This window comes from Mya arenaria, chromosome 9 (assembly GCF_026914265.1).
Source record: "Mya arenaria isolate MELC-2E11 chromosome 9, ASM2691426v1".
Taxonomy (NCBI): Eukaryota; Metazoa; Mollusca; class Bivalvia; order Myida; family Myidae; genus Mya; species Mya arenaria.
This window is the reverse complement of record NC_069130.1, coordinates 3,988,370-4,001,879: the sequence shown is the minus strand read 5'-3', so window position 1 is coordinate 4,001,879 and position 13,510 is coordinate 3,988,370. Positions and strand designations below refer to the sequence as shown.

The window sequence follows — 13,510 nt, the reverse complement described above, 5'->3', positions numbered from 1 at the left end:
AAGGGGTCATCTACTGGTTAAACCAAACTTTCATGTCAAGTTTGACAATAGGTCTAGGAATTGTAGAGTTATCACCCGGAAAAGCTTTGGTCTACTGTCAGACAGACGGACGTAGCGGCCAACATGTGCAAAGCAATATACTCCTCTTCTTTGAAAGGGGCATAATAAATTGAAATTGATTAAATATTTTTGTTTATTATGTTAATTAACTTACACTAAATACAACAAGTATCATTTTGATATTTTCGAATGCTCATTTGGGCATGTACATGGGTTTTGATCTGACTATGAACATGAAACTACATAGTGATGTTCCCTCCTATCAATTCTAAATTTAAATAACCATGAGAAAAAAAGAATGTTTTCACTGCACCATGAATAAATATGTCAAACAAAATAAATGTCAAGTTATTCAAGATTAATTTAACACTGTTCTTTTGATGATTTCCGTGCATTCCTGACTGCAGGTTTTTCCCATTTTCCCACACAGTTATTTCATATTGGCCTTACAAGGTCAGATCTTGAGTTGGGTCTTCATTGCTGGACACTATCTCTTTATCTCCACAGAAAACACACTGGTGCAAGTTTCACTGCAACAACTGCAAAAAAAGGTATATTATATTCTAACTGAACTCTGCATCAATATTCAATTATTTTTTATTGGATTTAGGAAATGTCTTTGTTTTAAAGGGTTCATATAAATTAACGCATTTTTTTCAATTTAATGCATTATCATGCTGGACTCTTTGACATTGATGGTTAAAACAAAGAAGGCATATGATTTGTGTACAGATTAAACATTATTAATTATAAATGTGTTCTTTAATTAATAGACAAGTGGCAACAATTTCCCCAGTTAAAAAGCTTACATTTGTATATCTGCAGATTAATCATTTGCATTTCTTTTGCTTTGATCATTTAAGTCAAATGAGTTAGACATGATAATGCATTAAAATAAGAAATATATTTTTGGGCATCAATCTATAGTGTGTGCCTTCAATCTAGAAATAAATTTCTTCTCAACAGATGCTAAATTATAAAAAAAACAAGAGATGTTTGTCAAACATTATGCCCCCCCCCCCCCCTGAGCGCCATGTTGTCAGGATTATATGGACAATTGAATGAAATGTGCATGGACCGAAATGACAGCTGATTTGTTGCCGTTAAGGCAGTTTTAAGATTATGACCATTAAAGTGTGAGGATAGAGTGTGTTATGACCATGACCTTTGACTCAAAACCCAGTCATCAGCTGGTCACCAGAAACTTAAATGTCAAGTTCGAAGTTGGGTGCAGGCATTGTCAAGTTATCACACAGACAAGTTTTTTTCGTTTAAGGTCACTGTGACCTTGACCTTTAACCCAATGACCCCTTAAATCATAAGGGGTCATCTACAAGTCAGATGCAACTCCAAGTCAAGTTTGAAGGCCATGGGTTCAGGCATTGTTGAGTTATCACTCGGACAACCTTTTACCATTCAAGATCACTGTGACCTTGACCTTTGGCTCTATGAATCCTAAAATCAATAAGGGTGATCTACTGGTCAGGCTTAACATCCATGTCAAGTTTAATGATCATAGGTTCAGGCATTGTTGAGATATCAATGGGAGAAGATTTGTTAACTTTTTTGCGTTAAAGGTTACTGTGACATTGACCTTGGCCTGATGACCCCCAAAGTCCATAGGGGTCATCTACTGGGCAGGCCCAACCTTCATGTCAAGTTTGATGACCATAGGTCCAGGAATTGTCAAGTTTGCTTTCAAGGTCACTTTGACCTTGACCTTTGACCCCTAAAATCAATAGGGGTCATCTACTGGTCAGGCCCAACATCCATGTCAAGTTTGAGGGCCATGGGTGCAGGCATTGTCGAATTATATCTCGGACAACCTTTTACCATTCAAGGTCACTGTGACCTTGACCTTTGGCCCAATGACCCCTAAAATCAATAGGGACCATCTTCTGGTCAGGCCCAACCTCCAAGTCAAGTTTGAGGGCCATGGGTGCAGGCATTGTCGAGTTATCACTCGGACAACCTTTTACCATTCCAGGTCACTGTGACCTTGACCTTTGGCCAGATGACCCCCAAAAACCATAGGTGTCATCTCCTGGTCAGGCCAATTCTCCAAGTCAAGTTTGAGGGCCATGGGTGCAGGCATTGTCGAGTTATCACTCGGATAACCTTTTACTATTCAAGGTGACTGTGACCTTGACCTTTGGCCAGATGACCCCCAAAAACAAAAGGTGTCATCTCCTGGTCAGGCCAATTCTCCAAGTCAAGTTTGAGGGCCATGGGTGCAGGCATTGTCAAGTTATCACTCGGAAAACCTTTAACCATTCAAGGTGACTGTGACCTTGACGTTTGGCCAGATGACCCCCCAAAACAATTGGGGTCTTCTACTGGTCAGGCCCAACCTCCAATTCAATTATGAGGGCCATGGGTGCAGGCATTGTCGAATTATATCTCGGACAACCTTTTACCATTCAAGGTCACTGTGACCTTGACCTTTGGCCCGATGACCCCAAAAAACAATAAGGGTCAGCTACTGGTCAGGCCCAACCTCCAAGTCAAGTTTGAGGGCCATGGGTGTCGGCATTGTTGAGTTATCACTTGGACAACCTTTTACCATTCAAGGTCACTGTGAACTTGACCTTTGACCCGATGAGCCCCAAAAACAATAGGGCTCAGCTACTGGTCAGGCCCAACCTCCAAGTCCAGTTTGAGGGCCATGGGTGCAGGCATTGTTGAGTTATCACTCGGACAAGCTTTAAAATTATTTTACCATTAAAGGTCACATTGACCTTGACCTTTGGCCTGATGACCCCCCAAATCAATAGGGGTCATCTACTGGTCAGGCCCAACCTTCATGTGAAGTTTGATGAACATACGTCCAGGAATTGTTGAGTTATCACTCGGACAAGCTTTGGTCTACTGACGGACCAACCGACCGACCGACCGACCGACATACCGACATGCCTGTGCAAAGCAATATACCCCTCTTCTTCGAAGGGGGGCATAAATATATAAACCAAGATTTTGATTATGACATACCTGCATAGTTAGTGGTCTCCATAACTGCTCAGAAATGCTCCCTATGACAAACTAAGTGCTGGTGTATGGCTGGGTAATAGTGCTGCTCCAACCAATAGTGCAATTCTTCCTACAGGTGGACCAGCTCCTCAATATGGTTTCTGTCATGGCAGTGATAACAGTATGTAACATGCCCCTTTCTACTTTCCAGAGAATGAATCTTCCAATCTAAATTACAAATTTAAGAACAAATATATACATATGTGCATGTAACGTTGTTAAAAACAAACCATTTAGATGCCACAAAACTATAAGATTTTAGGTGAAAATTGAGCCAAATCAAAACATTTAGTCATTTAAAGCTGCACTCTCACAGATTTACTGTTTTTACAACTTTTGTATTTTTTGTCTTGGAATGACCTATTTTTTTGCTAAAATATCTGCAAACCAGTGATATAAGACTACTGACAAAATATTAGATTGCAGACTTCCATATTTCAGGTCGAAAACAAAGGTTTTATGGCTTAAAGCGTTACTAACGGTTTAAGAAAAATTCATAAAACATTTTGAACTTAAATATAAACATTTTCTGACAAATTTATTGTCAGCAATCTTATATGAATGGTTAACATGCATTTCCACATAAATTGGCCCATTCCAAGACAAAAAATAAATAAAGTAGTCAAAACATTCAATCTGTAAGAGTGCTGCACTCTCAGTCACAGATTGAAGGTTTTGACAACTTCTTTTACTTTTTGGCTTGGAATAAGCTAATGAAAAGCAGTATGAAAACTGATGAAATAAGACTGCTGACAAAAGGTAAGATAATGTTTTTTATATTTACATTTGTAACTATTGGTTTTATGGTTAAAAGCATTACTAACGCTTTACTAATAATGAGATTTTTGGCACAGAACATCATCTTTTGACCGTATTAAAATAAGAAAACAGCGTTCCAATATTTTCAGTTGTCTTTTTTGACTGAATTAATATAAGAAAGCAGCGATCCCCTTTTTCCAGTTGTCTGTTATGTCCAGTGTTCAGAAATTCGCATAAAATAATTCATTACAAGACCAAGAAATAAAAAAGAGTTGGTAAAACAGACAATCTGTGAGAGTGCAGCTTAAACATATGATATGCATTATCAGCCAAGTGCAGACCTACTCACATCCTGGCTACACAACCAGTACATTCATCAGCTTTACTGATTCGAACCAGGCACATTTATATTGGTAGACTAGCATTTTACCATTCTGTGCTGGCCAGTAAAGTTCTTATTTGAATTAGAATTCAAAATGTATATACCTTTGTTCATTTTTTTTGCCAACTCTGTTTTAACTGAACTTCCTAAATGAATGAGAAGTTTCAAAAAAAAATTACAATATCTCAGTAAATACCTGCATTTATGTGTTTCTTGTGCAATCTGTCAGCTTTGGTAGGCTCAGGTTTCATTTTGTCCACCTCAATACTTGTAATCTTCTAGTCTGATGTACTGCCATCCAATTTTTAAGTCAGGTCAGGCAGCCATTTCAGCTTTGTTCCAGTTGATTGTATCAGATGATGTTAACAATACTAGCCTTGTATCCAGGCACTTCTCAATCTGAAAGTTTACAAAAGAACATGGCCTGTAATATTTAATAAAAAAATCATAATTGTTTACTCCTGGATGATGGGTTCTAAAGTAAACCTTTGAGAAAAGATGCTACTGGTATGGTGCTTGAACCCACGACCATGTGAACACTTGCATGGAGATCTGTCAAACTGAGCTAACTGGGTAACTGATTTTTAGGCAGCTCCCAGCTTGGCTCTACAATTGACAGGTGCATTATACATTATAGAGACAATAAATCAAACACTTGAAGCACTAGTCCATATAATAGTAACTTAACTGATCTTTTTACAAATTTTGAAATGGCATATCCTTCACATACAATTTTTTTGCACCAAAAGTGGGTAGCTATTCCGATTGGGATTCCGGGTCAGATAATTATATATATCTAAAATATGAATTATGTACACAAAAAATAAAAGCTGACGAATTATTATGAGTTTGATGAGTGTTTTTCTTCATTTCATACTGTCAAAACATAATGATATAAACTGTTGTACATGAAGATCACCTGCAAGGCTGCGGTGCATAGATTTACATAGATGTAAAATGGTCGTGTTTAAATGCATTAAATGCTTGTTTTGTGAAAAAAATCTTTGCACTTACATGGTAATAACTAAAATACGAATATAAACCTTTAATATCTATTTCAAACATATAATACTTATCTAACTACGATTTCAATATCTTTCAACCCCCACCCTGTTTTGCACAAACCCGATAAGACATAAGGGATTGGAAGAATCCCATACAACACGTCTATTTTTTTAGACTATTGAAGCATATATGTTCTTTTTTGATGGTTGAGACGTTTCAGGTTAAACAACAATTAAAATCCGAAATAATTTTAGTGAATAATCAACTCTGAATTGAAAGTAACATGAACATGTTGTAGTGAAGGATTTGCCATATATATATATATATATATATATGTATACATTTTTTTTTAATCGTAAAAAGAGTCCGTCAACGTACAAATATTTAGACTAAGAGATGTAGATCAGCTAGATGTACCTTCTAGTCCAAATAATTGTATGTTGACAGATTTTTTTACGATTTTTGATACAGCAAATCCTTCACGTACAAATTGTTTTGTATGAAAAGTGGGTAGTTATTCCGATCGGGATTCCGGGTTAAAGCATATTGCATCTATAACGTATCATAAAAACAAGAAATATTACCAGATAATGTTATTTTATATAAATTCCGTAACCAAAAAGTAATATCAAGCAAATAATTATGAGTTTGATGGTTTTTTCTTCATTTCATTCTGTCAAAACATAACAATATATACATGAAGGGCACCTGCAAGGCTGCAGTTCACAATTTTACAACAATCGGAACATTTGAGCCATCAATTGTAACAACTCGCCATCTTCGGTAAGCTTCGAGATAGTCAATCCCTGTTGGATACTGGCTGAGGTGTTCAGATTGTTCGGCCAAGGCCGAGTTGTTACGATTGTATTTTCTCGAAGCTTGTTGGAGGTGGCCGAATTATTACGATTGGGTCAAGTTGTTCCACTTGGCATAATTGTTGTCTGTGACTGTGTCAGTCAACTTTCCTTTTAATGAAAAGGTTAATAATGTGTTTTAATGCATTAAATGCTTGTTTTTTTGCAAAATAGCTTTGCACTTCCATGGTAAAATATGAATATAAATCTTTACTTTATTATCCATTTCAACCATAAAATACTTCACTTAATACAATTTCAATATTTTTCAAACACCCCCGCTTTTTGCACAAAACCGTTTAGACGTTAGGGATTGGAAGAATCCCGTATAACACGTCTATTATTTCAGACTAATGTACATGTACCTTCGTTTCCGAAATCGATCACTTCCTGGCAGCTCATTTCTGGATTGTCTCCATCTAAATTTAACATTTTTAGACGCATACATTGATGCCATTTTTGCTTCGATTGATGTTAAAGCAATAGCACTAAATGCAGGTCGGTTATTTTGTAGAAGAACGTGTTCGAAGTAACATTCAATTTCATTTCCGCATAATCGCCGCCATATTGTGTATGACTTTAAAAACTACACCCTATAGTCCAAAATAACAATAGGCATAACGTTGACACACTGTGATAGGTATAATCCAAATAATTTACTCAAACAAATACAATAGTTCGATTGCTGCTGAAAAAATCATTTGAAACATAAAAGCTATTTCACAAAATATTACATGACATGAACTCTTTAACCGCGTATGATTTATTTCTTAATAGCTTTCATTCATAAAATAAGTTCTTTGCCGGGGTTTGCCGGGTCAGTCTTGAATGCCGGGATATGTGTGACGTCACACGGAGTGCAAACTTGTGGTGTAGCTTACTATTGGATGTAGGGTAAAATGACTTCGTATATAAATGCTATACTTTCATTATTTTTCATTATTTTGTTCAATAAAACTCACCAAATTGCAACGGTACAACTATACTAAGAGTAACACGCAATGTTTGTCATAAAAAAAGGCAATAACGCGTTAAAAACACATAAGCAGGTACTTGACGCCCCACATTCACGTAAGTAGTTCTGTTGCTACGCAGGTGGTGTGTATTAATATATTCATGTTCAATATGTCGTGTCAGGCGACTAGTCGCGTTTCTGAAATACCGCTCTCTAAAGACTGTCGGCTTGCAGCCGACAGTCTAAAAATTGAAGACTGACAACTGGACTCTTAGAAACCGCTTGATTTCTACAGCGTTAAAAACGCTCTACAGACCTCTCTCTATATCGAAGGTAGTGTACCGATTCCGTTGCCGAGTGGTCTAACCCGCTGAACATACTTTTGGACCTACAGTCGTGAGGTCGGTAGGTCGTTGGTTCGAAACCCCGCTCTGCCAGTTTTTTTCCCCGCTTTTTTGCATTGTTTATTGTCATAATATATATGTCAAACAGCATCAGGGTAAAACATTGACCATAAAGATTAAAGGATAGTTTTCCATGCATGCTAAAATTTAGGACCAAATTATTTACGAGTACTTTACAATAACTTGACGTGTTCTTCACAATTGTAGATACCGTTGGTGTAATCGCAAAATGTGTCTTTCGTACGCTATGCTTTGGTTTTGGGTGTCTATTCGAATGATGGTGCAAATAAAGTTGAAAATATAATTTCGTAAGTAACTGGTGATTAAATCGCAACTACTCATACACGGCTGCAATAAAGGTGTATACGGACCTTCGTTGACTGACTGGCCGGTCCTTATAATGTCATATGGCCCTCGTCGGTGTGTTATATTTCTTAAATAGATGTTGTGAATGATAGTTTAGTTCCATCGACATTTCTGAGATTGCAACGCCCCTTATCAGATAAATTTCATTATATATTCATAAATAATTATATATTTTTAAAAAACAATAACAATATCTTAATTCTTGTTATAAATATAGAACTTCAACTACTCCAAATATGACGAGTTGAGTGCATTATAATACAGGGTATTGGCTCAGCCTCCACGCTTAGACTCTAGCTCCCTGGCTTTTGGCTCCAGCTCAACCCAGAAAGATAATAAACATGCTTATTCCGGTAAACAGGCGGTCAATTTAATTCCCAACAATATAAAAGCACTCGTTAATACTGGTTTTATCTTAAATGTATGCTTCTTGAGTGAAGATCAGCTAAATATTGATGAAAATGTTCTACTTTCGTTTGTAAGCATGCATGTGTTTGATGGGAGAATCGGTTTTATAACTCCATAAACAATATGTGTACAAAATAACCGAAACACGTGTGAAGATCAAACATATTTATATGGCACTGCATTCCCCGATTTCTCAAATAAGCCGTCATAATAGTGATATAAGATAAATTAACGAGTTATACTTACGTTTTATGATGATATCCATTCTTTTGCTCTAGCTCGGAAGAGTCATTGGCTCTTTTTATACACAGTTCCTAAAAGAGCTGGAGCCACTGTTTCGCAGCCGTGTCATAGCAGCTCGCCAACACTTTGTAACGTACAATACTCGTAAAGGCTAGATTGACCATAATGACTCATACTTCAAAAGCAACAACTCGTAAATACAACGTACCTCGTATAACGATCGTACCACTGGTAACAAATTGTTAATTTTAGTCATAAATTTATCATTATAACTCAATATATTAGATCGCAATTTGGTCGTTATAAACATATCTTTAATATATCGTTAAACTGGTCAAATCGTATAAATTTCCTGATGAAATATTTCATAGAGGACATCCTGGGTCTTCAAAATAATGTACCTTTATTTGAAACCTTTCAGTTTTCATACGAGTTTTGTATTAAAATGTATAATTATAATGAACCATGGTTGGGTTTCGTTCAGTCATTATCTAGGTCATCTCTTAATATCCAACCGATGGACTGGATAGAAACGTCTCATCGGCCATCGCAGTGATCAGCCTTTTCAAAATAATAAAGTTACTCTTGCTCGAATTTGGCCCTAATCGACTTCAGAAATTCTGATTCAGAAAACATTTGATAAAATAAGTTGAAACATTATATATAACTCTTCCGGCAGACGGCAACTGTGTCTTAGTTTCTTTTTATAATAATAAGTACATTGAAGAATGAATAGTGTGTGCAGTTTGATAAAACATTTGTTTCAACAAAAGAAACAGGTTTTGACTCATTTTCGAGACTTTCTGTATTAAGCCAATTTTGTGCGAAATCGAATCCTCTCCTTTTCATAGCATGGCCTTGGGTGATAAAAAGCTTATTGTTTAATTCGACCATGTGACTTAGCCTTTTAGCATGCACATCAAATGTGTAAACAAGCTTTCCCTTCGATTTGAACAGACGAACTAATTTTTTCAATGCTACCAAGTTGCGCACAACGCCTATGACGACACATGCATTTTGAATGTTTGTATCCAATATAATATTTAAAAGACTATATATGGCTGCAAAACCAGAATAGCAAATTCGCTCTTCAATGTGCCGTAACATTAAATTTGATAAATTATAGTTTTGTTTACAAACGACACACCCCTTTCCTAGAAAATTATTCTTTATGGTCAATGTTTTATCCTGATGCTGTTTGACATAGAAATTATGGAAATAAAAAATGCAAAAAGCAAAAACTTGATGATAATGTTGGCAGGGCGGGGTTTTGAACTCACCATCTACCCACCTTACGACTAAAAGTCCAAAAATATTGTCCAACGCGTTTACCACTCGGCCATGGAGGTTTGAAATTAAAAGTACTACATTCGATATAAAGAGAGGCTTGCATGGCTTTACTAACGCTTTAAAATCATGTTGCTTCAAAGACACTTTTTGACCATAAAGATATATCCACATAGTTTGAAGAAGGCCAATAGGCATTTTTCAAAATTTGACATATCTAATGCGATGCATCAGTTTATTTTGGAATATGCAATTGAACACAAATATTCAAAAGTGCATTTTGGCAATCTGTGAACGAATCCCACTTATGTCGTTAATGAGGAGTTGATGCTGAAAAATGAAAGTTTCATGGCTTTAGATCTTATACTTCTGTAGTTTTGAAGGCCACAGATTTGGTAATTAAGGTGGGATGCACTGACGCATGGTCCGGAGGGCAAATTTATATGCCCCTCTTAAAGCTGCACTCTCACAGATTGAACATTTTGACAACTTTTTTTATTTTTTGTCTTGGAACGAGTCATTTCTTGCAAAAATCCATGGAAACAAGTGATATAATACTGCTGACAAAAAATTATATCTCAGATTTTTATATTGCAGTTCAAAAATCAATGTTTTATGCAGTGTTCTTAAACCGTTACTAATGGTTTAAGCCATTAAACATAAATTTTCGAACGGAAATATGCAAATCTGCAATCTGATCTTTTGTCAGCAATCTATTGTCAATAGTTTGCAGATATTTACGCAAAATTTGCTCTTTCCAAGACAAAAAAATAAAAAGTTGTAAAAACGGTAAATTTGTGAGAGTGCAGCTTTAAGTGAGGAACATTGTATTGCTCCCCTCTTATGCACGGAAACGTACAGAAACGTCACCATGCATGTGCCGGAAAGGATGGGATGGCGAGGGGTCGTGCCCCCTGAAATTTGACAAGCCCTTCTTTAAACATATTCATGCCAGCCTCCCCCCTCTCAAATTTAAATCGGACCCCTTTCGATATAAAGGTTCCCTTATTGGGCGCATAAGAGACCATACATATGCGGTAAAACATGTTCTCTGGTTCATAAATAATTGAGAAAGAAACACTTTTGGTTGTCAATATTTCAGGATGAGTTTGACCCCCGGCATTGTAATCTGGATCCGCGCATGCTTAACGTTATATAATGATGTTGTTGTCATATGTTGTACGTATGCCCTTTTCCACCTGTTAAAAAAGACCCCATTTGTGATCAAAATTTAACGACTGATCACATTTCAACGATTTTTGGATCAAAACTTAACGTTGAATTGTTGGCAGGGTCAATTCTCAACGTTGAAAAATGATCCATGGGGTCACTTTTCAACGGGGTCAAAATTTAATGGCAGCCGCATCGCACTTTCGTTTATCCTTACTCATCCTCGGCACCCCATCGTATCATAACCTATGATGATCCTTACTACTATTAACGAGGTCTTTCTCGAAGCTTGCCGGAGAAGGCCGAGTTGTTACGATTGATTACTGCCGTAAGATAACCTGATAGCGTTGGCAAATCGTTTCGAGTTAAACACTTAATTTTCGTGATATTTAATTAGTTATCTAGTTAATATTCGCGATACTTTTTTGGTAAGATAAATATCATAATACTAAAAATAGGCTGAAAAGTGCCCAGAACTGCCACCTATTACCCTTTTTAGGTAAACAACATTAACAGGTTAACTAGGTATGGTAATTCCACTTAATTAAAAACATAATACAGTCAAACCTGGTTGAACGGTCACCTGCTTTAAATGGCCACCTGCCTTCACGCCCCACTCCAAATTCCCCCGTACGTTTTTACTATATAATGTACGTGTATTAAGCGACGAACTGTCTAACGCGGCCACGGCCACTAATTTTTGTCCCCATGAACCCATATAATCACTAATTAGCGGCCACCAATCTCTTGTCACTGTCACTCCCGCTTATAAATTTTTCCAATACACAGCTTTAATTGCGTATAGAAGTTTACGGAAAAGAACGACAGCCTCGGGTATCTCCGTCATCCAATGAAAATGAATATTGCATCACACGATTGTCATGCGTGTTTTCTCACCGAGAAATCATGTTTATTACACGTCGGTGAATATTTTGATCAGAATTGACCCAATTAATGACACAATTAATACGATAATTAAATAATTATGAAGTTAATTATTAAATAACGACAAAAACTCCGGTTATTATGAATTCGAAGTTTGCGTGAAACAAGTTACGATTTTTATCCACTTCAATATTATCACGGACCTATAAACCAGTCCGTGATATTATTTATCAAAGTGCACGGATTTATATTTCTACGAACGGATATTTACAATGCATTGTTTTTGATATTTTTTAACTTTGATTATTGCTGAAAAAAGACTAAACGAAAATGTTTTACTCTAAAAGAACGTTTTGAGTGTATAAAATTGAAAATGGCCGTAGTGCAAGAAGTGTTGCCAAGGAATTTAAACGGACTCAAATCAATTTCTTACTAAAGTGTAAGCGTGAAATTGTGGAGGAATTTGAAAGCAACGGAAATCCAAACGCAAAAAGACAGAGGAAAAATACAGGAAATGTGTATGCACATGTAGTTGTGTAGACTGATCTGTGGTGTGTTTTGTTTATGCTATGCATCAACATTTATTTAATGTACGGACTACTTTAAAAAGTGAACTTAAAATGTGTTCGTACATAAAGTTGTGTAAATGTGTAGACTGATATGTGATGTGGCTTGTTTATTCCTTGCATCAACACTTATCTAATGTATATCATTTATAAATTTGAAATAAAGTCATTTTATCTGTACAAATGTATTTGTATTCTACCTTCTTCAATAATATTGATACAGATGTTATTGATTGTGGTATGAGGTGGTGGTTAAGATACATACTCCACCTCTGAAGGAAGCTAAAGTGGTTGAGATGTCAATTCTGGATTAAGTGGCCACCTGTCTTAAGCAGCCACTTTGATCATTTCCCAAGGGTGGCCACTTATACAGGTTTGACTGTAACATGTTAACTAGATAAGATTCGTGTTACCTGTTATCTATAAATGCACTTTTGGCTTCCTGCAGTAACTGGTTATCTAGTTATGGTTTGCGAATTCCACCTAGTAAGTAATATAATAAGATGTTAACTAGATAAGATTCGTGTTACCAGGTATCATACATGTTGTATTGATTTATATGTATATGTGTATGTAAATGATTGGGCCGGAGGCCATATATCATAATAAAATTATATCTAAAAAAAAATATCTACATGTAAATATATTCATACGACTGATTATTTTCTTCTGTTTTGCGAATTTCATTTAGTAAGTGGTAACACGAATCTTATCTAGTTTACAATAATAATAATAATAATAATAACTTTATTTATAGAAGGTAACACATTAAGACATCTATATATAGGCATCATATTATGAAAAACATAACACACGTCTTATTTACAATGCGGCCTTCTGAAAGAACATACACAGACACACACACACACACACTAAATAAGATGTGATGCAAATAATTAATACTCAAAACACAAATTTGAAAAACACATTTTGAACAATACCGCAAAAACACATATTGTTAAAAAAGCATTATTACATTTTTTCGTCATGGCCTATAATTAGAATTAATGATCGTTTTAACATGTAAAATGCTTAGTTATTATGGTTTTAACTAAGTGGAATTCGCAAACAATATCTAGAAACATGTTAGCGCCTGAATCTGGAATGCAGTTATAGGTCACTGGTATTTTCTACTTTTT

General features: G+C 36.0%; 1 long non-coding RNA gene across 2 annotated transcripts; it reads right to left on the bottom strand.

The window, feature by feature from the left end:
• Positions 1–209: 209 nt before the first annotated feature.
• LOC128203117 (uncharacterized) lies at positions 210–6,687 on the bottom strand. Of its 2 annotated transcripts, XR_008255864.1 has the most exons (4): positions 6,453–6,687; positions 4,425–4,627; positions 3,049–3,255; positions 210–599 (listed from the first exon to the last, which is right to left on the bottom strand). It is a non-coding gene; the product is annotated as an uncharacterized LOC128203117 (long non-coding RNA). The 2 variants fall into 2 exon arrangements; XR_008255863.1 differs by lacking the exon at positions 6,453–6,687 and having other exon boundaries at positions 4,425–6,296.
• Between the last annotated feature and the right edge of the window lie 6,823 nt (positions 6,688–13,510).